This window comes from Ambystoma mexicanum, chromosome 1p (assembly GCF_040938575.1).
Source record: "Ambystoma mexicanum isolate Mex_15411 chromosome 1p, UKY_AmexF1_1, whole genome shotgun sequence".
Lineage (NCBI taxonomy): Eukaryota > Metazoa > Chordata > Amphibia > Caudata > Ambystomatidae > Ambystoma > Ambystoma mexicanum.
In genome coordinates, this window is record NC_090921.1 from 274,176,964 (window position 1) to 274,204,657 (window position 27,694).

General features: G+C 48.6%; 1 protein-coding gene across 7 annotated transcripts in view; it reads right to left on the reverse strand.

Moving 5' to 3' along the window:
- Window positions 1-5,959: 5,959 nt before the first annotated feature.
- The window catches only part of SGTA (small glutamine rich tetratricopeptide repeat co-chaperone alpha), a 728,086-nt gene continuing 706,351 nt past the window's right edge, over window positions 5,960-27,694 (reverse strand). For 4 of the 7 annotated variants that reach the window (XM_069646646.1, XM_069646641.1, XM_069646636.1 and 1 more), the window contains one exon: window positions 5,960-6,586. The gene's annotated coding sequence lies outside the window, so the exon portion shown is untranslated. The remainder of the gene's footprint in view (window positions 6,587-27,694) is intronic. The other 3 variants (XM_069646634.1, XM_069646632.1, XM_069646639.1) reach the window with 1 other exon arrangement.

Below are 27,694 nucleotides of genomic sequence, written 5' to 3' on the forward strand. Positions count from 1 at the left end.
GGATGGGAGGAGCGATAAGGAATACGTGGGAGGAACATCCAGTCGAAAGAACATTATCAGAGGTAAATAACTTGTTCTTCAAATGCATTGTGTCCTCCCACGTCTACATAATTACTCTAATTTTACTCCCCCATCCCCCATGAGGGGGGCGGTGGGCGAGTGAAATTAGAGTAATTAAGTATGTACAGAGTGTAGAACGGCCTTTCCAAATTTCCTCCCTAGCCAAGAATCGAATCCAGACTATAGTATTTTGTAAAGGTGTGTGCAGACGTCCATGAGGCAGCCGCAAAAATATCCTTTATTGGAACTCCTCTTTGAAGAGCTCTCGCAGCTGCAATACCCCTGGTTGAATGGACCCGTATGTGTTCTGGAGGGTCTTTACCTGCCAATTTGTAACATTCTACAATTGTTAAAATAATCCACCTAGAGATGGTTTGTTTGGTGATGGCTAGGCCCAACTTATGACCTGCATAACCCACAAATAATTGGTCAGTTTGTCTTTTCTTAGCAAGTCTGCTAATGTAAAAACTCGAGGCACGATTTTGGATTGAGTCCGTGCAGCCTTTCTTCCTCTTTCCCCAGATGTGGAGGAGGGTAAAAAGAATGCAATGTTATTCTCCGAGTGATGCGGAACTCAGATACTACATTGTGAAGGAAGTTAGGCTTCACCTTTAATACTACTCTGTCCTTGTGAAAGACAGAGTGAGGAGACTTGCAAGACAAAGACTGTAGCTCACTCACCCTTCGGGCATATGTTATTGCCACTAAAGAGACTGTTTTGAGGGTAAGAAGGCTTAATGGGCACGAATGAAGAGGCTCAAAGTGAGTACCCATTAAAAAGTTTAAGACCAAATCTTGAGTGCCAGATTTGCCAAGTGCAACAGAAAAGATAACACCATCTGTGTATTGCATGAAAAGGGTCAACATTCTTATCTTACCACCAGCTGCAGAACTTATTCCAACGGCAGCGGTATAAGGATTTGGTTGCTGTCCTCCTGGCCCAAAGCAACACCTCCATTACGCCATCCGGGAGCTCCCAATCCTTGTAACTCAGCCTCTCAGAAACCATGCGTGAAGGCTGAGAGTCCCGATATTCGGATGGAAAAACTGACCTTCCTCTTGCGAGAGAAGATCTCTCTTTGTGAAAGACGAATCGGAGGACAGATGGACATGTTTAGAAGGTGCGGGTACCACGTTCTCTTGGCCTAATCCGGGGCAATTAGGATCATGGTTTTCCTAAACCTCCGCAACCTCCTTATTACATGAGGAATGACAGGGACTGGAAGAAATGCGTAGAGAAGTGGAAATTCCCAGTCCACCACAAACGCGTCGCCTAGAGCAGCTCTCGGGCGAAATACTCTGGAGCAGTTCAGTTTGCACTTCCTGTTGGCATTGGTTGCAAACAGATCCACTTGAGGGGCTCCCCAAAGGGCAAAGATCTTGAAGGACTTCCTGAGCTAGTTCCCACTCATGGGCGACTGCACTCTGCCTGCTTAGATAGTCTGCCGCTGTGTTCTCTCCGGCTAAATGCCGACAGATTACTTCTTGCATTGCCCAGACCCAGAGCTGCATTGCCTCTCTGCCCTACACCACCTCTCTTGTTGAGGTAGTACATGGCCACTGTATTGTCCATCATGAGGACATTCGTTCCCCGTACAGACGGAAGGAAGGCCTTTAGCGCTAGTCTGATTGCCCTCAGCTCTAAAAGGTTGATGTGTAGTTTGGAATCCGATGGAGACCAACGACCGCTGATGGTCAAATCGTTGGTATGAGCTCCCTACCCCATGAGTGAGGCGTCCGTCACTACTGTTCTCTGGCCATGGTTGCCAAAAAAGGTTCTCCTTTCAAGATGTTTTCCCCGACAGGCCCACCACTGAAGGTCCAGTGAGACTCTGTTTGGGATGTGTAGGAGATCTGATATCCTTCCCGAGAACTGCAACCACTGGGTCCCTGAGAGCCCATTGGAGAGATCTCATTCTCAGGCGAGCCTCTGGCACCAGAAAAATGCAGGATGCCATGAAGCCAAGCAACCTCAGAAAATCGAAGGCTGGGAGACGTTGGGCATTCTGGAATTTTGTCACCATCTGTAGAATGTCTTGAGCCCTCACCTCAGTGGCAAGTCTTTTCCAGGAATGCATCCAGGACTGCTCCGATAAATTGGAGTCTTTGTGATGGTATCATGTGGGACTTCTTGAAGGAAGACTCAATTCTAGGGGGTTGGTATATTTCTTCTTCGCCTCACCTTGTGATTTACTCTGACACACAAGTCTCTGGTAGCCCAGTCTGTGGAGGGAGTGGCACGAGTAATTTAGATGATCTAGGACTTGTTCCGGGGAATTTGCCCTAATCAATGAATCGTCTAGGTAGGGATTGACGTGAATCCTCCCACCCTCCCGAGATTCGCTGCCAAAACCACCATTAACTTGGTGAAAACCCTGGGGTGGAAGGTAGCCCAAATGGCAGAAACCGAAACGTATAGTGCATGTCGCCAATGGCGTACCTCAGGTACTTTCTGTACTTGTGATGGATAAGCATCCTGAAGGACCAATGATACCAACCAATCCTGACGTTGGGGGGCCTGAAGGATCTGAGGAAGGGTTACCATCTTTAACTTGTCCTTCCTGAGGAACTTGTTCAAGTCTCTTAAGTCCAAGATGGGTCTCAATCCTCCATCCTTTTTTGGAATTATAAAATACGGGTAGTACCAACCCGTGTTCCTCTCCGCTACAGGTACCGGTTCTATAGCACCTTTCTCCAGCAAGGTTAAAGTCTCCTGCATAAGGAGCGTATCTGGAATCTTCAAAGAATTGTCTCCCGGTGGAGCACTGGCATTTGTAGGAAAGGCAGACAGTAACCTTGGGCAATTGTCTCGAATACCCAAGCATCTGATGAAATAGCCTGCCATTCTGTCAGATGTTGAGTTAATCTGCCTCCTACTGTTGTCTTGTGATGTAAGACCTCGGAGAGGTTTTGAGCCGGCTGACGCAGATGCTGAGGGTAAAGCAGGACCTGCTGTTGCAGTCTTAGTACCTCTACCCCGTCCACCATTGGGGAATCATCTCTGGCCTCTTTGGGCTGGCTGTCCTCTGCCTTTTCCGAATGCAGAATAATAGCGAAAGTACCTACCCCCCTCCAGTGCGCACCTGTGGGGTGGTTTGGGGATTTGGCTGCCGCCTTGGAAGTTTGCAGCTTCTCCAAACTCTCTCAGCTTTACGCCCAAATAGATGTGGGCCATCAAAGGGCATGTTGAGAAATCTGGCCTGTACGTCTGGGGCAAATCCCAACTTCCGCAACCACGCAAATCTGCGGATTACTGTACTAGCCGCCATGGCACTGCTGATGCCGTCAACAGAGTCAAGACCAGTTTGGAGGGATTCGCACATAGAATCCTTTCCATCCTTGATAAGGTTCAAGAAACCATCCCCTCCCTCCCCCTCGGGGATATGGTCAGCCACCATCGAATCACAATCCCAAAGGGTGTGTGTTAACCTCGCCAGCGTGCATGTGGCATTAGCAGACTAACGCCATGTTGCAGGCCGAGAAAACTTTCTTGTCCAGGTCATCAAATTTGGCATCACGATCTTGCCGGATTGTGGGATATGCATTCTGCCTGTACTAGCAGACTTTCTGGAGCTGGGTGCTTTGAAAGATATAGAGGATCCGAAGATGATGCTCTATATTTAGCTGCCAATCTTTTGTTAACTGCAGGGATCACCTCCAGTGTTTCCCAGTTTGAAGATACCCTTTGATGTAAAGCCTTGTGAAAAGGGACTATAGGGTCCTCCTATGGTCCCTTGTCGAGTATATCCGTTAGGTCATTTTATTCTAACACAGCTGTGGGTCTAGACCGCCCCATATACTCTATCAGTCATAAGTAATCTGTAATTGCTTTCAGCAAGATCTCCTGGATCAGGTCTACCGAATTCAACTTATTGATAAGTATCAATTACACTTGCTTCATTCAGGGAGTTCCTGCAGAGGTTTCATTCTATATTCTTCTGACACCAAAGGAGTCACATACTCAAGACCAAAAGTTCTTTCCTCTTCAGAGGATTCTGCCTCCTCATAAATGGAGGATAGGGTCTTGAAATAATCTGAACAAGGTTGTGGCGTGTAATTTGTTTCAAATGTAGAAGGCAGCGGCGCTATAGATGTCATTATTGGAGCAGTAATTGTCGAAATCGTCGACGATGACGTCAACGGCTTCGATAAACTGTCAACGGCTTTGAGGTCGTCGATGGAATCGACAGTAATGTCGATGTCTGACGAAATCTAAGGTATTTTCTTGTACAGCGAAGAGGAGGTCAACACACGAGGCGTCGATGGCTGCTCCTTCGATGGGGGCGCAGAGGGTGTTGATGACGCACTCTTTGGCTTTGCCGTATGAGTCGATAGTGACGACTTCTTGTGTGTCAGAGGCTTTCTCGACTCAAGGGTTTTTCATGCGGTTGAGGAGTTTGCCTCTAGGTGCCTTCGAGGGGGGCAAGGCTGCGTTCCCGAACACCTTTAACATACTTTTACGGAATTCCTCCCACTGTGCCTAGGACACAGTGTTTCGTTGGACAAATTACCCTCTCTGGTGAACTGGAGGATGAGGTGGACGTGACCTATGGCACCTTTTCTTGCTGTTTCGTAGAGGAAGAATGATGTGATCCACTTCAAGAATGTGATCGGGAGTGTTTTTTTGTGACGAGGAGACAAAAGCCTCGACTTGTGCGCTTGGATGGGATAACAGACTTTTGAGGCTTACCTCTCTCCAATTTCCCTCTGTGCTCCCTCAAGGCCTTGGCCGTCATTGACATACACTTGTCTCATTCGGAACATGGAGACTCTGCCCCAAGGCACCACAGACAGACCCTGTGTGGATCTGCCATGGACATCTTAGCCCACAGTCACAGCATTTTTTTAAAAACCGGACCGAGGCGTAGACAGAGCCGATGAGGACATCTCGTTGAAGTTTTAGTTGAAATGTTCACAGAAAGTTCGAAGAATGTCGATGTTCCCACGAAACCTAAAGTTGCTTTCCCAAAGCTGTGAAGCGCGGAAAAAAGGAACTGAGCAATGGATGCTGTGCGCGCTACTTATGGCTGTGATGGCGTCGACATTGGCACAGAGGCCTCCAAGGGCCATCGACTCGACAGGTATTGTCAAACAGCACCCTCTACTGGGAAAAAAAATTCCGAAGCAGCAAGCTGGATATTGGGAAATATCAAAGATAAGGAATACGTGGGAGGACACAATCCATTTGAAAGGGAATATTTGAAGGTGTTCTGGGATGCCTTCAGATCATAAGGAATATCAACATCTATGATGAAGACACTAAATAGAAACTAACATGAACCTACAAATGTTGGAGGTATGGGCTTGGACATCTCACCACTACCATTTACGAAGTGTCCTCTCCTTTCTTATTCGTCACTTCTTCCAGCCTCCACCATACCACACCCAATCCTCAACTTCATCCTAATTCACCTCCCTAAAAGGGGTGGACTTCTGTGAGCCCAGCATTCTGAGTTGATGTAAATGGTCCACCTAACTAGTCCACTGCACATTTAATGACCTTTTACTGCCTAAAAAGTAGACTTGTAAGCAGTTCTACCTCATGGCCTTCACATGCATCTTTAATGAACGTGGCGCCTTTATGACATATGTAATATAAACAGGCCAAATGTACTAAATCTTTAATCTGACAAGACTATCACAAATGTCCACCTTGAAGGCGTTTGTGGTGAGCCCATAGATATAAGGTCGTGTTGAGTTCAGCGTGGGGCTCTGGCTGGTTAACCTGAAAGGCCAGTAGGGCCTCTACATAAAGATGGATGTCTCATAAGATCGCTGTGACCACCTTCTTTATGCAAACCTACCAAGAACAACAAACAATTGCAAGAGGGCATGAATGTGCCGATGACCTCATGGAGGAGCAAACAGATTGGAAAATAAATGTACGGCACAAAAAGGCTGGCCCCCCAAAAAAACATTTATTTCAATCACGCTGTTAGTACAATGCTGTAGCCCAATCCCCAGGCTACAAATAGCAACTCAATGCACACGAGTCATAAACAGCAGCTAGGTCCACACAGAGCCAGAGGCCAAAACATTCTGTGGTGAAGACTCCTCAGACAACGGCTTACACAGCGAAGACCACATACTTTAACTGGCTGAGCAGCTTGTTTTATGGGCAGCATCTCCCATTGCTGTGCCTCCTGGGTACAGAGAGTATGCCCATCAAGACGCAACAGTCCTGGATCTGGAAGGCTTTCGATTGCTGAATAGGTTGTCGCAGTAGAAGGAGCTCAGTGTGCATACATTAAAATGGGGCGAGGTAGGGAGTGGAAGAGGGTGAGCATATAAAATATCCATGTTACCCCAAAAACTCTCTCTCAATAGAGGCTGTGTGCTGGTTTAAACAGTTTGCTGGCGCTTCAAAAAAAGGAGTAAGTTGTGGGGCTGTCTGCAAGATCAGTCTTTAACATGCAGGTCCTGGCGATCTAATGTCCGCTCCTCTCTTGATACTTCCCACAGATGCAATGGCAATAGACATGGCTTCCAGTTCACATCATGTAGGACACAGTTCCCATGAAGAAGGCTGCAGAATGAAAATAATGAAAAATCAAGCAATTGTTTTTCCCTTCAAACGTATAAAATCTCTGCCCCATCCCAAACCTATGCCATTCAAATCCCTCAGAGCAATGATCAATATGGAGAGAGTGCTACATTTTACAAAGTTACTCCTTCTTCCTCTCCAACTCTCACTCTCTACCCATTGGAGTGGGAGAGATGCTCCAAGCTGCAGGAAGAATCTAGCATCTCCAGCATTACATTGCAAAGGGGAGTGGAGGGCAGGGGACACAGATGTCTGCAAGAAAAGGTCTGTGTGGGCCCTAAAATTACCAGCAACAAAGTTGTACATCTCTTTTCCCCACCTTTTAGTTTATGGAAACATTTTCACATGCAAATTATTTTCAATATTCATATGTACATTCAAACATACATGAGTCCCATATAAATCCACAATACAAAGCATATACAGTCTTTAAGCTAAAACTACAGCCATTAATTTCATTAAGATAATGTAACAATGGATAAATATAAGACATCGAATGAAGGCCAATACCAGTGAAGCTTGTGAACCCTTCAAACGTTGCCAAAAACTTCCAATTTATAGAGTTAAAGTAAAGCACACATTTGTCAAGTGCATTTATCATTGGAAAGTTAGCCGAATCACAATGAATAAAGGTTTTAAAGATTTGAATTGGTTAGACATCAGACATAGGCAGCAGTCTATTGTTCACCTCTATCCATCCTTCAACAGGGCCCCCCATCTATCTAGAGATTCAAGGAGGTTGAGATTCGAGGAGGAGGTGGAGTCTACATTGCATGTAAATATAGCAAAACTTCCCATCTGGAAATCTAAATAGATATGAGGGAAGGGAATTTAAATGTCTCAGTATTTTCCTATATTCTACATATAATTTATATTTCATATTTCAGCTGCCATTCATAGATCATTATTTCTCTTGCCTTATCTGGACTGTTTAATAATGCTTGACAATTACAATTTATGATATCACAATCTTTCATATCAGCTTTCAGGGGTTTAAAAAGATCTTTCACTAATATTACATCTAATATTTTCCAATTTCTTCCAAGAAATGATTGAGCGCTATGATTGAATACCCAACTCATGTCGGACCTGAAAGGCATCCATCAATGTCTAATCCCTTCAAATCCAACAAGGCTGTCACCTCCAAACCATACATTATTGCAGGAATGATCTTGCCGTCAAAATTTCAAATTACGGGTATAATGGAATGACATGCATTACTTACCATAATAGCATTTCTGATGATTGCATCGGTTTAGATTCACATTCTGTGAATGTAGTCAGACATCTAGTGGTAATCGTGGAGTATTGAATCTTGTCTTTTGAGGACCGAAAGGGGACGTCGACATGGGTGTGCCTGTAACACTATCCCTAACGTGACGTGTAGTGTACCCAAAATCCCTCACGTGTCGAAGTCGCTCCGATTATACTTTTTCTGCCGCGAGGGAGCCTTATGACTATCGTGAGAGTACAGAAAAGAGAGAGTAGTAGTAAGATGTCAATGCTCCTATCCGAGCGGGGAGGAAGGGTGGGCGCATGTGGATCTAAGCAGATACAATCATCAGAAATGCTATTACGGTAAGTAATGCATGTCTTCTGGTGCTTCTTAATCTGCTTAGAATCACATGCTGTGCGAGCAGTACCTGAAGTTGGAGATGGGATGTGAGAAGGAACAGTAGTGAAAAGATGTCTTAGTAATGCTTATCCCGCCTGAGAATCAGACCTAGAGTGAGTATCTAGGCAATAGTGTTTTGTAAAGGTGTGTACAGAACTCCATGTTGCTACAGAACTCCATGTTGCCGCTTTGCAAATGGATTAGAGAGGAACATTTGCAATGAATGGTATGGAAGCCCCAGTGCCCCGAGTAGAGTGTGTTCTAGGCTTGAAGGGCAGGTCTCTCTTGGTAAGAGTGTAGCAGAGTGTGATGCAATTGGCAATCCACCTTGAGATGGCCAATTTAGAGACATGATCCCCTTCTCTACCAGCTGCCACGGAAACGAAAAACTGTTCTGTCTTTCTTTGTAGTTTAGTTCTTTCCAGGTAGTACATGACTAACCTGCAAACTAGTGTGTCTAGGCTTCTTTCCGCCACGTAAGTGGGGTCCTGGAAGAAAGTTAGCAGTTCTATAGACTGGTTCACATGGAACTTAGAAATAAATGTGGGCGCAAACCGAGGGTGAGTGCGCAGAACCACCTCATCTCTGAACTGTAACAAAAGGGTCTAGAATTGAAGAGGCCTGTAGTTCACTGACTCTCCTTATCGTATGGCGGTTTTGTAAGAGCTTTGAGACTTGCCTTTTGCATAGGCTCAAAAGGAGACCCCCATTAAGTCTCATTTAATGCCACATTTAGGTCCCATCTGGAAGCTGGGTTAGAAATGGGGGGGATGAATTCTCTTAACCCCTTCAATGAAAGCTTTAATAACTGGAATCTTCCACCACAACACCTTCTGTTGAGACGTAGTGTAGGCTGAGAGTGCAGCTAAGTGAACCTTCAGGGAATTAAAAACCAGGCCTGAGTCTAGTAAGAGTCAGGTAAAACATAATATGGGTAGGTGAGCCGTCAATGGGATTGATGCTCTTGGAATTTCACCAGATGACGAAGCGTTTCAATTTATTGGAGTAGCAATGTCTAGTGTTAGGCTTTCTTCCTTCCCTAGGTATGTCCATGCATCTCTGAGGACGTTGGAGGTGCCCGAACTCTATGACTTCAGGAGCCAGGCTGCTAAATTCAGAGTTTGCGGGCATGGATGTAGTGTTTCCCTCTTTTCGTGACATAACATGTTGCATGGCAAGGAAGTTTCATTGTAGGAGAGAGAGAGAGACCTCTCCATCAGATGGGTGAACCAGGGTTGGCAGGGCCACCAATATCATGGTGACTGGTTACTTTGGGGGCGGGGGGTATAAGCATAAACAAATCTCCCTGACCAAGTTGTCCAGAGACCGTTCCCCCTTGGATCGGTTCTGAGGGTACCTGGAGGCATAATCTTGGCATTGTACATTCCCTAGTGTTGCGAACAAGTCGATTTCTGGGAACCCCCATTCTGCGAAGATGTTGGAGATGATGTCTTTGTGTAGTCATTTGTACTCTAAGGGCAGTGGGAAGTCTCTGCTGAGCACATCTGCTAGAAGATTGAGTCCCCTGTAACGTGTTGAGACAACAGGAACATCTTGAGTTTGAGAGCCCATTTCCAAATGTTCTGGGACAGGTTGGATAGCCCTGTAGAGCGAGTGCCCCCTTGCTTGTTCAGGTAGTACATGGCCGTGGTGCTGTCCATGATAATCAGGACCGTCTTCCCTTGCAACTATGTTTGAAAGGCCTTCAGGGCTTTGAACACTGATAACAGTGGCAGGGGGCCATCAGCTGAAGGTGGTGAGCCCCCCCCCTCCAACCCAGTGAGAGATGCGTCCGTCGTGAGAGTGGCTTCTACTGTGGGGGTGAAGATTTTCTCATTCAAGAGGCTTTCCTTCGACCACCACTGCAGCGAGAACGAGGGCTGCCGGGATAACCACTAGATCATCCCATTGTCTGCTGGCCTGATATCACTGGCTGTTGAGCCACTCTTGCATGGGATGCATGTGCAAACGTGCATGAGGAACCAAGTAAATGCAGGACGCAATCATTCCTAACAGTCACATGGCTTTGCGTACCATTACCTCTCGACTGGCTACATACTGAGGGATCTGAAACAGCATGTTTTGGACCCTCTCGGAGAGGAAGACGAGGCTGTCTTCTGTCTGAATTAGGGCCCCCAGAAACTGCTCAACTTGTCTGGGCTAGAGCGAACTTCTCATTTATGGAGAATGTTATACTGAATAAGAGGTCTATCGTCTTTTGGGTACTCAACAGGCATGTTCCGTAGGAATCCCCCGTTATAAGCCAGTCGTCGAGGTAAGGATAAACTGGGATGGATTGCCTGTGCAGGTGAACCTTAGATACTTACTGTGTGCCGGCAACATTGAAATATGAAAGTATGCATTTTCATGTCCAATGTTGCCATTTAATTCCCCTGCGTCAGCAGAGGAATTACCTCTTGCAGCATTACCATACCAAACATCTGAGGTTTGACAAATTTCGCTGGGTGCAAGTCTAGCACAGGGCGCATGGTGAGATCTTTTTGGGTACAAGGAAGTACACTGAATAAATACCCTAGTTTACATGTATAAGAGGGATGACTTTGATAGTGCCCTTTTCCTGCAAGATCTCGACCTCTAGCAGCAGGATCCTCAGGTGTTCTGGTGTTAGGCGTCTTGATCTCGGAGTTCTGAATCGAGGCGGTTGGCTAAACTCAATGCAGTACCCGTGGGTGATTGTCTGGAGCACCCACTGGTCTGTTGTAATCTCCTGCGTGCAGGAACGATGTTATACGACCCCCGACCTCGAGGCATGGGAGGGGACCCGGATCTGAAAGTCATTTCTGACTGGAGGCCAGGGAGCCTCTGGGGGTGGCATTATGACTCCTTCCTTTCCCACGGCCCTGTCCCCTAGGTGGATAGGGGGTAGAGGAGGCAGAGCCCTGTCCCAAGGACCAATTGTTCCCGGAACCATATTGGTTGTGAAGGGAGCGAGAGTAGGAGTGCCCACAAAAGGAGCGGCAAGAGCCTCTCTGTTGAAAGGGTCTTTGAGTAATTTGGTTCTCATGTTCCTTTTTTTCCGTTTCCAACGCCTCATCAATGCCCTTGCCGAACAGGTGATTCCCCCACCGGCTTGTTGATCAATGATGCCAGAGTCTCTAGTTTGATCCCAGCGTTCTTCAACCAGGTGTGACGTTTTAGCAGGGTACCCTGGGCTAAAGTCCTTCCCGCTGTCTCTGCAGAGTTAAGTATTTTTGAGAATGTTGTGGTTCACCTGCTTATCCTCGTATACAATTGTAAGCAGGCGAGTACGCACAGGTTCAGGGACCTCCAGTAGGCCCTCCTGCAGTAGGTTCCATTGAACATCCGAGTAGCAGGCCAACAGTGTAGTGTTGTTGGCTATGCGGGTGGCGTATGCTGCCGCAGTAGTAAATCTCTTTCCCAGAGTGTACAATTTCTTACATTCTTTGCCAGGCAGTGCCTCGCTGTCATGACCACTGTGAGGGGGCACAAGTTGTGCCACAAGCAGGATCCGACCAGAACCCTGAGGGCCTTAAAACCACTGCAAAGGGGCTCCTGGAGCCAGTCCTGACGCCATTGGAACCAGGCTCATATGTAGGAAGGAAGGGCTGTTCAAACTAGGTCCCATTTATGTACATGAGCCTTTAAATCCAACATGGAAGCACCCACACAGCCTAGTTCTAAGAACCAAGCCATGCGGTCTAGTGTTTTGGGTGTGGCAAGCCTGGAACTACTTTCCCTGGTACTTCTTTACCTGGGCTATATAAACCACACCCTGACTGCAGAACACGCTTCGCGTTATTCTGCAACCAGCAGCGTGACGCTCACTGTGTCCAGCTCCGGGTCTTCAGCATCTTCCTGTAGTCCTGCAAGAACAAGATTATTCTGTCTTACCTGAGAAAACACCATCCAGCACTCAGCATCTCAACCCGGCTGCAATCTGTGGAAACCGAGAGAAGAAGAAACATCACTCACCTGTGAGTACTAGCTGAAGGACATCCGGCGAACCGCTACCAGAGCTGCTACTCGAACATCCCGACTTGCAATAAAGAGAAAAGGAAAACTGATTCCAGTGTCCTGTTTTTCATCGCACTCTCATCCACTCGCAGCACCACAGCGGCCTGTGAAGAGAACAAGAAAACACGTTAGATTTAAAAGACAATTAATGTGCAGCACATCATGCTTTCTCTTACCTAGAAACGTGCCTCTCCATCCGGCACGCCAGCATCAAGACCTTCGCGCCTGAAAAGAAGGAGATAAAGACATTAACAAATTCCCACCATAAACAGAACAAAGGCTAACAATTAACAAACCTACCTGCCTACCAGCAGATTCAGGATCACAGCAGGCCTGGGCCCTTGGAAGGCGTACAGCACCAGTGAAGCAACTCGAGCAGCTCGCCAACAAACATCAAGCGCCCCTGCACAAGAAACACAGGATGGATAGCTCACTCTACAAATAACTAAGGTGAGAAAAGAACCCAGTGGGAAGGGAATCGGTCAGAGGGAGGTGGGAGATTCACCCATTAGAGACAGTTATCACAAATCCTCCCTTCTGTTATTGTAGATTCATTATTCAGCACTGGGCAACTACGCATCCAGGGTTCCAGATCTCAGAGCCTTGCAGACGCCCCTGAGGATATCAGGTGAGCGTAACACTCGCCTGTGGACAAGGTGACACCTGCCCTCTTCCTTGTGGTCGTGACCACCAGTGAATACAGGGAGGCATGCGCCCTAATGTAAAGGGACTCAGTAGGGGAAGGACAAAAAAAGATTTTCCACCCGTGGATTAACAGCCCTGGTTTGTGAGGGCACTAATAATTTAGGGGCAATGCACCTATTAATGGAATTAAGTAATGGTATAGCCTGGCTGGCAGGAGGCTTCTCCTTTAAAATGTCTTCAACTAAATCTGAATCTGGCACTGCCTCCTGCGTGGCAATTTGGAAGTGTTCTGCTGTTTTCTTTAGGATGGCGTTAAACGACATCTGGTCATCAACAGGTGATGCCTGAAGTAATGGTGGTGAGGGGGCGAGTCCATACATAAGGTGTCAGGGTCCGGGATATGGGTATGGGACAGCCAAGGTGGATTATCTACCTGTGTCATTGTCCCCATCCCTCGGTCTGATCAGTGGGATCATCAGAAGGATCATCAAAAAGATCATCATCCTGTAGGTATGGGTCAATAGGAACTCCTCCTTGATCAGTAAGGTCAAAGACCACTTCATGAAGAGGTCCTTTGGAACTTTGCTATTGGTGTATAAGGGCTTTGTTCACGAGGCCCCTTGGGAGCAAACCTCTCAGAAAAGTCTACAAACCTTTCCAGCCTGTCCATGCAACCTTCAAACTTCTTTCTGGTCCAAGGTGAGGAGCCAGCGGTGGCGATAGGAGGAAAGGGCTCTTCCTGATGATCCTCTTCCCTAGAACATTGAGATTTCTCAGCCAGAGTTTTAGATTAAGATGGGGGACTCTCAGTGTAGCCTTTCTGCCCTTCCAGGGGTTTCGACGTGTCTTTGGACCTATCTTTATGTTTACCCGTGAAACAATCTTAGCGATACTCGCTAATGTTCGGCGTTACTGGGAGGTGTTTAGACTGTAGGCGGTTGCACCATGGATTTCGACACAGCCGAGGCTTTATGCAGCATCAACGCGCTCTTCTGAGGCATCTCGAGGGCCGTGTGGCTTTTGGTGCTGGCGCCCTTACATTCAGACTGGCCGGAAGCAGGCCGCTGACGCGGTTGCGGGAGGGCTGCCGATCATGCAAATCGGCAGGTGCCATCGAGGAATCCGACGTACCCGTTGGCGCCTTGGATCGCTTCGACTGAGCTGAGAGATTGCATACTTTGTGCCCCGAGTAGCGGGTGCATCCCTGTCACTGGGATGTACATTTCCCATAGGAGAACTTGTGACATGCCTAGCGGGGCTGGGGATGGACGTCGTGGAGCGCGAGCACTCCGATGTAAGGTCAATGGGGTCCGAACTGGAGCCTTGGTCGTCGCTCATCTCCTCATTACATTCGGCGGCGACATAGCATAGGCTGCCCACAGTTTCACTCGACGCTCCTTAATCATTTTAGGACGTAGGAGCTTACAGGATGCCTCGTTGTGATTGAAGGGGAAGACACATTTGCACCGCTGGTGCTAGTCTTTCCATGGGAATTTTCCCTTACAGGAAGGTAAAAATGTAAATGTGTCCTATCCATAGCTCAGGAATTTAAAAGCAACGACAAAACCAAAGGGACAAAGAGGGGAGAAGGAAAGACATTCTTGAAAAGAATAGAAACCCCCAGACCCCACTCTCCCTTACTGTATAGGCCAGCCAGAAGTCCCAGCCACGCGATCGACAGTGTCGACCGGAGACCCAGGCATCGAAGTGTGTTCTTTCGTTTTCTTCGGCGGTGGTTCAAGAAACAATCGTGAAGGAGTGGACAATAATATAAATATGACCGTAGATCGGGAGATATAACAATATTGTAATTTGGTAAGAGCTCTGCATAAGGCGACCAGCTAGCTGGACGTAAAAAACAATCTGCGGGACCTCGATGCGTTAGGGATAGTGTTGTCTTTCGAAGTCACATCCAGGTCGACATCCCCTTTCGATCTTCGAAAGACAAGATGCAATACTCTGCGGTTACCACTAGATGTCAGACTATATGCACAGCATGTGATCCTAAGCAGATTAACAAGCATCAGCAAATTACAATATTTAACTATGATCTTCAACATTTGCGTACCCAAAAGGGTTCGATTAAGTTGTCTAGGCTCATAAATTGGAAAACCTAAGCATATGAACTTTGAGACATTTATCGGTTTATCTTCAATAATCGATTGCAATTGGTTTTTCTCACTTTAAAAAATGCAAATCGCAGATTTCTTCAAATTTATGTTTAACTGATTCCCCTTTAAGTATATGTTTAATCTCAGAGCATAATGTAAACCAATTTCAGTAACCTCAAAGATGTCCCCTCTGTAAATAAAAGTTGCAATATGAAAGTGTTCGATTTTTGTTTTGGAGGAAACAAACATTTATCACTTCTACTAAATCCTACGGATGAAAATCAAAATGGGCATGGTAAGAGAATGCACCCTTGACCTAACCCAGTGAATGTATAAAATGGTTCTACTAAGGGCACCACAGCCATTAATTCTGATCTGAATGGAGGTAGCGTCATAGAATCTCAATTATTTTGAGGAACTTACTTGGAATGCCCCAAGACCAGAGTTTATTCCACAATCTATTTCTAACAGTCAAATGCTGAGGTTACGTCGACACATGCTAGAGTGGAGGAATACCATTCTGCCAAGCCTGATTTTGTTAAAGTCTAACTAGAAGTCCATTTAAATTGTAACTGATCTTACTTCAAAAGCCTGTTTATAATGCTAGACAGTCTTCACATCTTCGTAGCCCAGATGTTCCTTTCAGTCAATAAAGGTTAATCAAAAACTGTTAAAGAAGAATTCAACAACGCTATCGGACAACTGTTGGGATGGGAGAGGTCCTCTTTCCTGTCTAATGAAACTATACAACTCCTCTGTCATGATAATGTATAGTTCCTCTTGATGTTACAGAATACCTCAAATATACAACCCCATGTAACCGGGTCTCTCTTGTATCAAGTTTGGGAGGCCATCGGAGCCCACAGCCCTAGACTTCTTTAACTTATTTTTGTTTCTATATGCAAGAAAAGGAACCCCTCCGCAAATCCAACTTTTCTACCTTATACGTTTAATGCAGTTGTTAAAATCTGACCATGTGTCCTGTCAAAATATGTCCTCAACTCGATTCAGAAAATCCCATTCGAATTTTCATTGGATAGGATTAACAGGTCTCCCATTTATACATTTCCAAATTAGATGCAAAGATTACGTATTTATGATTCTCAGCATATGTTGGCTAACGCGAATACTCAAATTTGTGTGTGTTCGTATCCAATTCCTATAACATTGTTTGAGCTTTTTCTTCAAGTAAATAGTTACTTGAGATAATGTTGAATCATTGATCAAAGCAGGGCGCAAAATGTGCATTTGCCACTGACTAGTGATATTAATTCCGGGCGAGGAAGAAACGGTGTGCTCTGTGTGTGTGTGTATGTGTAGAACTGAGGCGGCGTGCGACTTTTTATAGCTGGCTGGTTGATTGAAAATTGACATTTTTACTCCTGGGTGAAAGACCTAAATCGATTCACGAAATCATATTCTTTTGTACCAATTCCATATCAAAAACATAGGTTATATTAAAATTTACCATCCCACTTTTAGGTGTGTTATTTACTAGTAAGTCAGATATCCACTCAGTTTCTTAAAGGTATAAGTGGACATCCCATCCTCTTTCCAGGAGCTCGTCACATCAAATAATGTTGTGTACAACAGCTTATGATATTTCTGTGTTGAGTGGACCAGAATAGTCTTTTTTTTGGAACGGTTATAACCATTGGCGGACCTCCCTTCTCCGAAGAATATGGAGTCAATTGATTATTTAGGAGGAGTAAATGAGCAAGGTTTCTTAAATGCGTTTCTTTAACCTCTGAGTTAAAGACAGCGGAAGGGTAACTGAAAATAACATTTTTGACCTACTAGTACATCTCCAAGTAGGACGACTGGGACTTGCCATGTCACCTTGACACCTTTTATGTTCACATTTAATTGTTGATCAATTTGTCAACATTCCATCAATTCTGCCCAAATAACACCACTCTGACATTAGCAACTTCATACATTAATGTAGCATATCTCCTAGATTTATATCTGGACAATAACAGTTCAAATGCCCAGCAAACAATATAACGTCAGATCCTGTGGTAAGGTACCATGAATTTAAAATCCCTTCCAAGGTATCAAAATGTATCTTGATTGGTCAAATATGGACTCCAAGAGACATTATTTCTAACTAACATTTGGAAATGCGCCAAACTAGAACCATTATGCCAAATAAGGTCTAATGCCATTATGCTGCCAGAATCTCCCACTCCCAGATACTTGGGCACAATTTTCAATTCGTATTTATTCCAGTGTCTAAAGTTATTGAAGAAGCAAGTTAGCAACTAACAAAGGAGACCTAAAAACGGACTTGAGAAGGGAACAAAAACAGCACCTTGGGTCAGAGGGGTTTGCCCATGACACTTCTCTCTGTACTCCAACACTCTAGCGCGATTTCCCGAATCAGGTAAGTAATACCTTCCCCCCTCCCCCATCAGTACCTTTGGTATGAAGAAAGGGTATCACTACATATTATCCCCACCAAAAATATTGTTGTGTAGATGGTCGTTTGAAACGGCCATAGGTGATATTTTGAGGGGGGGGGGTATTTTTTTGGGGTTTTGGGAGCGGGGGTTGCAGGGTTGCTCCTTTAAAAACAATGCAGGGGTTGCAGGGCTGCCCCGTGCAGGTTCCATGCCTTAATATCGCCCCAATAATATGGCAATATTTTTGTATGGCGATATTTTTGAGGGGATATTAACACATGGACCCGAAGAAAGTGTTTGTTGCGGCTTCTCTGCGATTTGGCAGCTCTGGACCAGACTTCCGGATTCTCTGGTCTGGTGACGAAAGGCAGGACAATGGACGGTGTCTCAGCAGCAGTGTCGAGGAAGGACCTGTAGCAGACTTTCAGCAACTTCTTGATTCACTTTACGGTTTTGGTGCCTTTTCAGCAGCACCAACAATGGACACGGATCGGCCGGCCAATCTTCTTTGTTTCCTGCAGTCCCACACGCTGGTGAGGGGGTCTGGGCGAGTTGGATCGGATCTCTGGAGTGTCCTTACGGGTTCAGCAAAGATTTGTACGAATTTGTCCTTTCCAAGATGATCCACTCGAAACGGCTAGCCGATCTCCTGGTATTGGGGTTCTGCAGCTCTGGAAGCTATGCTTCAGCCATATCACAAGCCTACAGACAAAAACTCCCTCCTACTGTTCGGCCAATTCTTGAGATTGAAAAGAAACAGTACACAGACTGAAACATATGAACTAGAAGCAGACATACTTACCACAAATCTGAAAAAGAGGATATCCAAACAAAATGGTGAAAAAAGCTGCCAAATGTGCATATAACAATAATAGGGAGGCACTATTAGAAAATAAAAAGGATAAACCTAAAGATGAAAAACTAGTGTGTGTACACACCTTTACAAATCAGAGTCTCAAAATCAGGATCATCATACAAAAACATTGGAAAGTTTGAGACAACCAAGACCCTACTACAACCCCATATCTTTGCCTACAAAAAAGCACTTCCATTGGCAACTGGGTCAGCAGCAGTAAACTCAAAACTAAGCCCTGTCCGAATCAAGAGTACCACCACACTATGGGGTATGGACCCCATTACAGGACAGCACTAATGCGGAAAATGTGGAGTGTTCAAACTCACCAGTAAAAGCAAAGAAATAGGCACCAACAGAAAATGGCAGCAAAAGAAGGAACAAGTTACTTACCTGTAACTGCTGTTCTCCAGCATGGGTCTGGCATGGATTCACATGCTCATGAATATTCCCCGTCGTCAGGCTGGGAATCCTCTGTAAAGAAAAAATCAGTATCAGTTTCGTTTCTGATCTGTCTTTCGTAGTAGTAACCAATCACTGATCTCTGCGTCATACTGACCACAGCCAATGACTGCCCTCTACCTAAGCCCCGCCTCTGGGAGCCATCTTCAGATTTGGTAGCACGTGAAGTGGCAGTATGACCAAGTGAAGAGCCGCAGAGGGGAAGGCGGGAGGGTTCGCATGTGAATCCATGCCGGACCCATGCTGGAGAACAACAGTTACAGGTAAGTAACTTGTTCCTTCTCCAGCATGGGGTCTGGCATGGATTCACATGCTCATGAATAAAGAATACATAACAGTACACACATGCACAACCACGGGAGGTGGCAAAGGCTCAATATTCAGCATTACATCAAACTCAACATTAAGCAATTCTTACCTCCTCACCAGGCTCACCTTAGGCGAACAGGTTGCGCAGCACTGCTTGGCCGACCCTGGACTCCTCCCTGGAATCCCGATCGACGCAGTAGAATCTCGTGAAGGTGTGCGTCGACCTCCACGTAGCAGCCCTGCAGATGTCCAGCAAGGGCACACCAGATAGGAACGCCGTGGTAGCTGCGATCGCTCTGGTGGAATGGGCTCTCGGACGGCCAGGCAGCGGTCGGTTTGCCAACCGATGACAGTACATGATACAGCCGGAGAGCCATCTGGAAATGGAAGCCTTCGAGAGAGCCTTCCCCTGATTGACAGGTCCAAAGTTCACAAAGAGTTGTGACGTCTTCCGAAAACACTTAGTGCGGTCCACGTAGAACTTCAGCGCTCTAGCCACATCCAGCGAGACAAAGTCCTTTCAGCCGGCGACGAAGGCGTCGGGAAGAAAACAGGCAACACCAAGGGTTCGTTGAGGTGGAATTCCGACGGCACCTTGGGCATGAAGGAGGGGTGTGTCCTGAGCACTACCCTCGTGTCGTGAAAAGTCAAGTACGGGGCCTTGCAGGAAAGGGCCTGGATCTCTCCCACCCATCGTGCGGAGGGGATGGCCACAAGAAACGCTGTTTTCCACGAGAAGAACTTCAACGGAGCAGAGTGCAGAGGCTCGAACGGAGGTCCCATGAGCTTGGTCAGCACCACGTTGAGCTCCCCCGCCGGGGCCGGAGCCTTCACCGGCGGGAACGATCTGAACAGTCCCTTCATGAACTCTTTCACCAGACGATGAGACCACAAAGACGTCCGCCCCGTGGTTCTAGTGTATCGGGAGATCGCAGTAAGATGAATCTTGATGGACGCGTGCGCCAGTCCAGCCTTGGCCAGCATCAGTAGGTACGGCAGTACTTGGGGAGCCGTAATCCGTAGAGGGTTAATCTTCTGTGCGTGGCACCAGACAGAGAACCTCTTCCATTTGTGTCCGTATCATTTAAGAGTTGAGGACGCCCTGGCCTTTGCAAGAACCTCTCTGCAGTCGGCCGGTATGTCGTATCCTCCAAACTCTAACGCTGCAGGAGCCAGGCCTGCAAGCTCAGCATCCTGCACCGTGACCTCTTGAGCTGGTTGATGAGCCGGATCAGCAATGGCAATGGAGGGAACACGTATAGAAACAGGCCCTCCCAGGGGAACGAGAAAGCATCGCCCATGCTCCTCGGCTGGGGAAACCTGCTGGCGAACCTCCGGCACTTGGAGTTCGCTGCCATCGCGAACAGATCGATCTGGGGTGTGCCCCACCGTCGGAAGAGGCGGTCCACTAGATCCTGTCGTAGTTCCCACTTGTGGCACGAGCGTAGCTCTCTACTGAGCGAGTCGGCGATGGTTTTTATCCCTGCCAGATGAAACGGCACCAGAAACATCCCTTGGGCGACGGCCCAATGCCACAGATTCTGCGCCTCCTTGGACAGGGCTGGGGACCTGGTTCCGCCCAGTTTCCTGATGTAGAACATGGTGGTGGTGTTGTCGGTTAAGCTCTTCACCACCTTGCCCTTGAGGGACGGAAGAAAAGACCTGAGGGCCCAAAACACTGCACGGAGCTCCAGGACGTTGATATGGAGGGACTTCTCCGTCGGAAGCCAAAGGCCTCTCGCGTGCAGATTTTCGGTGTGCGCTCCCCACCCTTCCAGGGAGGCATCCGTGGTCACTGTCTCCTGGTGGCCGGGGGTCTGGAAGTCCATGCCCGCCGTCAGATGCGCGCGGGTGCCCCACCACCGGATCGCTCGTCGGAAACTCTCGTCGAGTGTGATCCTCTCCTTGAAGCTGCCCGTCTGGATCCAGCGCGCGTCCAGGAACTCCTGCAACGGGCGCATCCGGAGCCTGCACAGGCGGATGAGGTAAATGCAAGAAGACATCATTCCGAGGAGGGACTTGATGGACCTCACTCTGGCCGCGTCCGCAACCAGCATCCGCTGCACCTTGCCCAAGATGGCCCTTGTCCTTTCCTCCGACGGAGAGGCCAGAAGTGACACTGTGTCGAGCTTCGCTCCCAGAAACAGTGCGTCTTGCGCGGGAACCAGGTGGGACTTGGCATAGTTTATGGAGAATCCCAGGTCTGTGAGTAGTCGGACGGTCCTTGCCGTGTGCTCCACGGCGAGCTCCTTCGTTTTCGCTCGGATGCGCCAGTCGTCCAGGTAGGGGTAAACGTGGATCCCCTCTCGGCGCAGCTGCGCCGCCACCGGTGCGAGGCACTTGGTGAACACCCTGGGTGCCGACCTCAATCCGAAGGGAAGGGCTCTGAACTGGTAGTGACGCCCTTGGACCACGAACCTGAGAAACTTTCGGTGTCCCTTTAGGATGGGAATATGGAAGTAGGCATCCTCCAAATCCAACGACGACAGGAAATCGCCCTCCTCCAGCTGACCCAGGACGTGTTGGAGGGTGACCATCCGGAACTTCTGTGCCTTGATGAATTTGTTCAGTCGTCGTAGGTCCAGGATGGGACGCCATCCTCCCGTCTTCTTCACGAGGAAGCATCTTGAGTAAACTCCGGAGCCCCGAAGCCTCTTTGGGACGAGCTTGATGGCGCCCTTCTTGAGCATCGCCTTTACCTCCAAGAGAAGTTCAGGGACGTGATGTTCTTTCCTGGCCACAGGGGGGACGCGCGGGCACCTCTTTAGAAACTCGAGCGCGTGACCCTGAGCTAGGGCGTCCAGCACCCAACGGTCGGTGGAGATGGACTCCCACACGCTGACGAAGCTCCTCAGCCGGCCTCCCACCAGGGTGCTTCGGTGGGGGCCCGACCCCACGGCCGGTTCAGTCCTGCTTCGACGAGGCTTTGCCGCCTTGTCCTCCTTGGCGACAACGGCAGGGTCCGCCTGACTTGCCTCGTCCCCTGTAAGCTTCCTGTTACGACGAACGGGCCGCTTGACAGTAGGTGGAAAATCCGCCACTGGAACCTTTGGAGGCACCCTGTTTGCCTCGGCCGCTCCGAAAGGGCGGCCGCCGTTGCTGGAGAACTCCAAGGGCCCGGGCCGTCTGTGTCCGCCTTGATGGCTTGAAGGGATTCGTCCACTGTTTTCCCAAACAGGTTGTTTCCGTCAAACGGCATGTCCAAGACTCTGGTCTGTACGTCCTGACGGAAGTTAGTAGCCTTGAGCCATCCACGCCGCCTAAGGCACACGCCGTTGCCCAACTGGCGAAATCCAGTGTCAGCGATATCCGTCGCAATCGTAATGGCGTGGTCCGACGCCACCTCTCCTTCCTGCAAGATCTCTAGGGCTTTCACCCTCTTGTCGTCCGGTAGGAAGTCCAGCAGGGGGGCTAGTTTGTACCACAACTCCCTGTCGTAGCGTGCTACGATAGCCAAGGCGTTGGCCGCCTTAATCGTCGTCGCTGCAGACGAGATGACTCTGCGTCCCATCGTATCTAATTTCTTTCCCTCGCCATCCGGCGGGGAGGTCGATGTAGAGGGCGTGCCCCCCCCCCCCCCGCTTTCTTCCTGGCCGCCGCGGAGACGACCAAGTCCGGGGTCGGCTGTGCCCGAAGGCACAAGGGGGCCGCGTCCGGGACCCGGTACTTCTTCTCGTACCGATCCCTTCTAGCCGGCGTCGTGGATGGGTTCTTGAGGAGGGTGAGGCCCTCATCCCAAATATCATCCAGTAGAGGTACAGAGAGGACCGTCTTCCTCTTGGCCTCGCGCCGTTGATAAAGGAAACCTTCCTTCTACTTCTCTTCCGGGCAGAGCTGATCCAATCTTGTCGGGCGGAGAAGCCCGGGTGGGAGGTGACGACGGTAGATCCTCGTCATAAACCTCGTCGTCTGTACCCGTCCGTGTCAGTCCCCGTATCATCCCCACGTGTCGTGGACGGGGAGGAGGGCTGAACAGGGCGCGATGGCTGAAAAGGAGGTGGAGGATGAATCCTTCTCTTAGGGGGAGGGCTCCCAGAAGGGCCTGGCTCCGGGTCCCCCGTCGGGAGCGGTTCCTCCGCTGGTGGTAACGGCAGTCTCGTCCTTATCTCCGAGCATAAGGACTGTATAGCCAACAAAATGGCCGCCGAGTTGTCTTGGGGCACTGGTTGAGGGGAGTCCGACGGGCGCTCAGGAGCCCCGTCGGTACCCTCGACGTTATCGTTGTCTCCTACGTCGGGGTCCCTCCCGACGGGCTGGTCTTCTTACACGCCAACGCTGTGGTTTAAGACTTCGATCAGCTCTTCCTCAGAGGTTGAGGCCGAATCCACGACGACCCCCCCCTTTTTCTTCTCCGCCGGAGGTTTCACGGGGGTCCTGTCGATGGGCATAAAAGAGGACTCCCTCCGCGGTGGCAGGGAGACTGAGCCCCAAGGTCGCCACCACTGGTGTAGCGTCCACAGGCTGAGCCAGGGCCGCCGCGACTGTCTCGATAGAGGCTTTGGCCGGATGGATTAAGGCTTTCACCACCTTAGGTGCGCTCACCGCCTTCTCCTTGGGGGGAGGGTCACTGCCTCGCTCCCCCTCTGATGGGGCCTTCGAGCTCGACCGGGGTCTCTCCAGGAGCTTCGCCGGGTGCTCGGCCTTCCTCTAACCCGAGCCAGAGCGTTGGCTCGTGGTTGATGGCGCCGGGGAGGATGCGCCCTGCCTGGCACCCGTAGAGCCCGACGGTTCGGCGCTCCCGGTGCCAGCGGACTCGCGGTGCTTGGCCTTCTGTTGGACCCCCGTCGCAGGGGCGCCCTCAAAGGTCTTAGAAGACCGCTCTGACTTCTTCTTCTCGCCTGACGGGCTCTTCCCTTCCAGCCAGTTGGCGAGACGCTGATGGCGGTCCTTCATGGTCCGCTCCGACATATTGCCGCAAAACGCACAGTCCTTCTCCACATGCGTCTTGTCCTCATGTAGGCAGTAAAGACAAAGGGAGTGTTCATCCTCAAAGATATTCTGAAGGTGGCATCCAGGGCAGACCCTGAACAGCTTTCCGGGCGTCGAACTTCCCTTCTCCTGGGCCATGTCCGAGATGGGCCTGAGAAACTTCTGTAGTCCTCCAAAACCGTGGCTCGACGAAATCTTCACCCTTCAGGGGCGTAGACGAATCCGACACGGGTCCCCGTTGATCGGATGAAGAAACGCTGGAGCTTGAGGCTCTTTTGACCGAAAAAAAGAGAAATATTTTGAGAAAAAACGTGAAAAAATAGCACTAACGCTCGAGAGCACTAGCACGAGGTTCCCAACACTTGAACGTGCGGCAAAAATCTGAAGATGGCTGCCAGAGGCGGGGCTTAGGTAGAGGGCAGTCATTGGCTGTGGTCAGTATGACGCAGAGATCAGTGATTGGTTACTACTACGAAAGACAGATCAGAAACGAAACTGATACTGATTTTTTCTTTACCGAGGATTCCCAGCCTGACGACGGGGAATATTCATGAGCATGTGAATCCATGCCAGACCCCATGCTGGAGAACTTCTCCAATTGTAACACAGACCACGTGATATACCTCATCAAATGTCCCCGTGGCCTACCATATGTGGAGAAAACAAACAGAAAAACAAAACGTGCATCATTGAACACTGCAGCGGTCTCAGAAATAAAATAGACAAAGCCCCAATGAGTAGGCACTTTATATTGGAGAACCATGGTTACGAAGATTTTAAATGGACTGTACTACAAGTCCTAAAAGGCAACAACCAACTCCAAAACGATGAGACTTTAAGAGCGGGCTAGACATGATGTTTACTATGAAAAGCAATTCCAAGGGATTGAACGCGTCGCATTAAAAATAAAGAGCTTATTGCCTAGCACTACCTTACCCATTAGCCATCCATTTTCATCATCCTCTATCACCCAGACCAATATAACGGCCCGAGGGCCAGATCCTAACAGCAAGGGAATAGATTGAGTTGGAAGGGGTGGGCACTGCTAAACTTTTAGAAATTCCTTCTTAAACTTAATACGTGTATATTTGATATTTGGGGCACACCTTAAGGCCCTGGCACAGGGTAAAGAATGAACACAAGCAAAAAGGAATCAGAACTTAATCTGGTCCTAGGTGTGCTTACTCCTGCTCTGCAAACGGAGCTGCTCAAATTCTGTATCAATATGGTTATGTTGATTCCAAAATAATCACTCAGTACTCATTAGTAAAATCATGAAGAGTTTTGTCTATTTTATTACTGAGGCTCAGGCGTCCTGCAACCATTTAGCGCCTATTAGTGTGTTATGCCAATGCATTTCAGACATAGTCATCAAGGCTCTATGCGCTATCGCCATTATTTTACATTATTATACACAAATAATCAAATAATCAAAAAGTCACCAAAATAAGTCAAACATCACCAAAATAAGTCAGAAACATTTGTCATGTGCATACATTTGTTATGCTTTATTTTCCACTGAGGAGTTTTGCCTGGCCCAGCTCCCCTCTCCAAAGCACCCATTTGCCCATCCAAGCGGGCCCTAGGCCCTTGCAGCGCCCCTCTAGCCACCTCTCCCCCTTCCCGCACCATCTTCCATCCTCGGATCCCTCCTGCCGCCCGACCCACCCCTCCCTGCTCTGATTGGGCATTTCTGCCCATGCTTCCTGGGTCCATCGACCCGAGATCACCGGCGCCTCTTTCCACCGAGGACGCCAGGTGAGTGAGGAGTTTTGCCTGGCCCAGCTCCTCCCCTCCAAAAGCGCCCATTTGCCCATCCAAGCGGGCCCTAGGCCCTTGCAGCGCCCCTCTAGCCACCTCTCCACCTTCCCGCACCCTCTTCCAACCTCCGATCCCTCCCGCCTCCCGACCAGGCACGCTCTCATTGGTCCACCATCACTGGTCCTCCCAGGGCAGCCCTCTGGGGCCCCAAGGCCAAGGGCAGCTCCAACAGAGGCGGCTCCAGGAAGTGTCAGCAGGTGTCCGCAGGAGAAGCCAAGCCAGTGGCCAGCCGTCTACTAGCAACTACAAGGACCAGTAAGGTAGGGTGGCTTGGGTTGGGCAGAGGTACAGCTCTACCCTACATACCTGGCCACTAGGCTAAACCAAGGTTTACCAATGTGATAACCCCCCCCATCGCCCCAAACTGCATTGATAGCAGGGCCTCTGTGCCCAAATTGCATTGTCTGTTCTCCAAACTGCTTTGATGGGCCTCTCTTCCACTATACAGGTGTCTCAAACTTAGCAGGGCCTATGTGCCCAAATTGCACTGAGGATCTCCAAACCGCATTGATAGGCCTCTCTCCCACTATACAGGTGTGTCAAATCTAGCGCACTTGCAAATTTAGCCAACTCTCGAGTCACCAGTGAATTACGGTGGGGGGTCCCTCTGACTAGGGCCTCTCGCATCACAAGGCGAAAGTCCAAGCTGCGCCCGTCCAAGCCACCCTCCAACCAGCAGATACCCTTCCCAACCCACACAGCCTGCTCACCACAGTGAACCGCGCTCAGGGAGACGGACAGTAAAGGGAGCCACTGATAACACCCAACTTAATAACCCTTACCACCCCCTTCCCTCCTAGGACAGCGACTGAACGAGTCGCCAACTCCAGCCGGAATACCACCTACAGACGGAGCCAAACTAGTAGCGGACACCCCCTCACCCGCCAATACACCACAAGATCACAAGGCAACCAGACCAAAGCAGGACCAACTAGACGTAACCAAAGACTAAACGACTCTCAATCTTACAATGCATCGCAAACGACCCATTCCAAGGAAAAGACGAGATGAAAGAACACACTCCAGAACAGCAACTTGGAACAACCACTGTAGACTGTACCCCCACTGACAGGAATACAACCAAAGCAACTCTGAGAGAAGAGAAAAATCCCTCTACCTAACTCCATACCTCGCAGACAACTGGCCACCACGGCAATCCAACCCAACATTAGAAGCAGCAACATCAAACCACCTAACACAAGCAAGTAGAAGGATGACCAACACAAACAGACGACCAACGCAATAACCCCCTACATCACCAAAGCAAGAGGAACGTCCAATCAACAACTACAACCCCAGGAAGACGAACGCGATGAAAACACAAAAAACTCAAGACAAAACTTATAAGAACTCTTCGAAGACGCTGAAACCCCGAATCCCTCAGCTCAACAAGTGGCCAACCAGAAAGGAAACCTCAACACCGAACAGAAGACGACCTCGACAAAGCCCAAACCAAACAACACCTCCAAACTTCGCTGCAATCTAATAAACGCAAGATCCATGTCAAAACACGCAGATATTCGACCTACTCGACGACAACGGCATTGACATCCTGCTCATCACAGAAACATGGCTGGACGACAACTACAAAAATCACACTCCAAAGCTGCCTTCCGACTGACTTCAAATGCCTACAAATAAACAGAAAAAACAAAAGAGGAGGCATCGCTATAGCATTCAAAGAACACCTGAAAATAAAAACTGACGAACCACTCAACATCCTCAACTGCGAAACCATGGTGATACACCTAACAGCAAGCCCAAAAACCAACATCACATTCATCCTGGTATACAGACCACCAACATATGATGCAACATTTGTCGATAACGTCATAGAAGCCATCACCAACTTAGCCATCAACCAGGAACACCTAATCATCCTGGAGGACTTCAACATCTGGTTTGAAGACAGTCAAGCCAACTCCCAAAACTGACTAATTGAGC